Below are 3351 nucleotides of genomic sequence, written 5' to 3'. Positions count from 1 at the left end.
TTTTTTTTTAACTAATAAAAGGAAACTTTTGACCTAAAAATTGAAATTTTGACTTTTTTTGACCTAAACAAATTGAATTTTGACCAAATTTGACTTAACTTATGCGAAATAGGTGTTTTCCCACATGATGTTAAAATTGTACCACTTATCTTCATTTCTGGTTCGAACTGACTGTCCTAACGAAGTAGTTTGGCATGAAAAAACGTTTTTGGCTTAAAAACATGCAACATTTTACACGGAAAAACCATTATTTTTACGAAATCTGGCCCTATGAAGAATTCCAGTGGTTACAATATGTATTATGGTAAAAAAATTATAAAATTCTTGTAGTACAACGAGAGATACTTTCCTACATTATTGGGTAGAAAGTGCATGTCTTTACTAAGAAGCTTGCCAAGGACGTTCAACAGAAGTAGTTGTTGGTTGACAACACTCAAGTTGCGTATACAATGCTGGTGACACACCGTGTAGCTTCATTCTGACAGTGCTGTCTACATCACAATTTTTCACCAAGCGCTTCTTAATATAAAATTGATGCTATGCGTAAGAAGTCTTTCTTCAGTTAGGATATTGCGAGCCGTCGAGAACCGACTTTACGTGGGTTTACTAGACGACACCATAGAAGTTTACGTGAGAAACAAAGGTAACGACTACTCTAGTACAGAGATCAGGGCGACTCCACTTTTTTTACTAACTCTTATGATATCTACATGTATGAGATTAAATTCTTATAACGGTGGGATGAAATAGTCCGCCAAATCCATCATGCTTGGTGATACGATTGTTGTTGTACAATGTTCGTTTCGATTCTCTGCTAGTTGCTGACGATTACCCCTGACGAGTGTCAGCCGAAAAAATTCGGGTTTATTCTGTACCAATAGTTTGTATGTTGAAGTCTTGTATCCGCAAGAGTTTGAATATCTGTATGTTGCAGGCTTGTAACCAAGTCGCAAGGTTCCGAGTCACAAGTCAATCTCACTCTTATAGTTTTGACTCGAGCCAATCAATTCACCACCGAGTCAAGTCCGAGTCCAAGTCAGTAAGTAGAGGGTCGAGTCCGAGTCATGGTATTATGACTCAAATCCGGTTCCTAGTCATTATGTGGACTGCTCAGTTTCCAGTTAAAGTCTTGTTAAACCCACTTTTTATAACTCTGTTTAGTGATATCGAACGGTTTACATTTATAATATACTAACTTTCCTCACCTTTTAGGGCTTTCTGGTCGCATTTTCAAGTACCAGTATCGATAGACGAAATCCCAATAGTGTGGTTACTTTACTATTCTTCGAAATTATAACAAAATGTCGGTTTTGGCCGTCTGAGTCTCAAGTCATATGACTTGGTTCGAGTCATGCGCAATGACTTGAGTCCAAGTCGAGTCAACACACAGATTGACTCGAGTCGAATCAATTTTGTATTTTGAAAAAATGACTCGAGTCAAGCCGCGTCATCAGAAAACCGTGACTCGAGTCATAACAACCCTGGTGTGTTGTACAATTTAAATATCGTTGCGACAGGGAGTAAAAGTCTTGAGCGTATCCAGTCCATAGGAGGTGGGAGCGGTCGTCTGATATCATTGTCGCCGTTTAATAACACGCTGTGGGCAGCCGCGGGCAATTACATCATTACCATCAATCCGCAAACTTTCAAAATCGAAAGGTAAGCGAGACTACTTTTGCTGGTCACAAGCGGACAAATTTAGTCAGAAACTCTATTGGGGTTCATTTCAATATGTATATATTATTCAATAATAACTATTGCGATTTTTTTACCTAAAAAACGGAAGATTTTGACCTAAGAAATCAAAATTTTGACATTTTTTGACCTAACGTATGCAAAGTAGGTGTTTCCCACGTATAGTTGGGATTGTACTACTTATGTTCATTATTGGTTGGAACTGTCTGTCCTTACGAGAGATATGAGAACCATGCAATGCCCACACAGTGTTGCTTCAGTAAGGATATTGCGACACGTTTAGCATAACACCATGTCAACCTATTTGTTTCATTTGAATGTTTATGATTCACATTGAGCATACAATGGAAGTCTGCAACGGTAGGCCTATAAAGTAGGCTACAAGCTGTAAAATGTAAAATAATAAGTTCACCGACAGTGCAAAATCTACGATACAAACGAATTGCAGGTTGACAAATGGTTTCAACTTTCTAAGCAATTTTAACATTTTTTGACCCAACTGTACAATTTTAACCTAATTTTGACTTTTTTGACATGCCCTGATTATAACTAATGACGGAGAGCACTCATAATCTAAGTTGGAGTCACTAGTTGCATACTATAAGCTGAATTGAATTTTGGCGTACGGAATAATCTTGAATTTTTGTATCCTGCGCTTCCCAATTTGCTTGTTGATATCGTTCCTGGTTACATTTTGACCTATTTCAGTACCAGGAAGATTCTGTCCGAGAAGCGCGAGACTGTGACGCACGCCGCGTTCGTGGGTAGTGGCCTGTGGGTGGCTTTCGCGGGAAATTGCAGCCTACATCTGTATCACCGCGGTACGCTGGAGCAGCTGCAGGACTTGGATCTGTCGACGCCGATAAGGGATTTTCTCCGCGGTGAGACGCTTTGCCGGAGCGCTTCCAATTATATTCGGTGTTTTTCAACGGGTCCTGTTTCGGGCTGAGCACCGGACTTGTACAAACTACCCATTTAGTTAGTTGTCGGTGAACTGACTAACGTTTTTTTGAGTAGTTCTAGTTGAAGTTTCGGATTTTGAAAAATGAGTCGTTACAGGTATAGTTGCAGATTTTGAAAATTGAGTAGGCCTATGTACGTTTGCTTTGTGCCACTACGTCTTAATATTCTGTGTCTATATCTACGCTGTCGAATCAGGTATACAAGCGATCGGTTCTTTAGTGGCTGCATTGATGCTTGAGACATGGCCATAAGGGTTGGAATTTTTATATTGCATTTATGACTGTATGCCAAGATTGCTTTATACAACTGTTTTATACTGTGTGGGTACGCGCATTTACATTGTAACACGATGGTCTGTAACGGTACATTACGGCAGCATATCGATTTGTAATCGACGGTGGTTTTCTTCTTGATCTTCAAACGTGTGCGTTTTATACGACCGCGAAAAATGCCAGTTACGCATCTCATTAAAGATGATTTGATATTTTTGCAGCAATGCTGTGTGTTGATCACGGCTTCATACAAGTGACATTTCCACTGATAGCTTTGTACGATATGTTTCGTAAGCTGCGGTGGTACGCCCAATTGAAGTTTATAGCCTCCCATAGTAGGAAATTACATCAAAACTATAATTCTCGGTAAATTAACACTTAAAGACAAGGAGAATATAGCTTCAGTACTCAAAAATACCAT

The 3351-nt window shown here is 39.2% G+C and overlaps 1 long non-coding RNA gene across 1 annotated transcript; it reads left to right on the top strand.

Annotated features, from left to right (window-relative positions):
- The first annotated feature begins 561 nt into the window (after positions 1-561).
- LOC145459817 (uncharacterized) lies at positions 562-2750 on the top strand. The gene is made up of 3 exons (XR_013921564.1): positions 562-643; positions 1518-1659; positions 2404-2750. It is a non-coding gene; the product is annotated as an uncharacterized LOC145459817 (long non-coding RNA).
- The last annotated feature ends 601 nt before the right edge of the window (positions 2751-3351 follow it).

The sequence above is a fragment of the Botryllus schlosseri genome, unplaced genomic scaffold, assembly GCF_051294905.1.
Source record: "Botryllus schlosseri isolate E-star unplaced genomic scaffold, Bs_hap1 Bs18a, whole genome shotgun sequence".
Lineage (NCBI taxonomy): Eukaryota > Metazoa > Chordata > Ascidiacea > Stolidobranchia > Styelidae > Botryllus > Botryllus schlosseri.
Note: the sequence above shows the minus strand (reverse complement) of the source record. Positions and strands in the feature narration are given on the sequence as shown.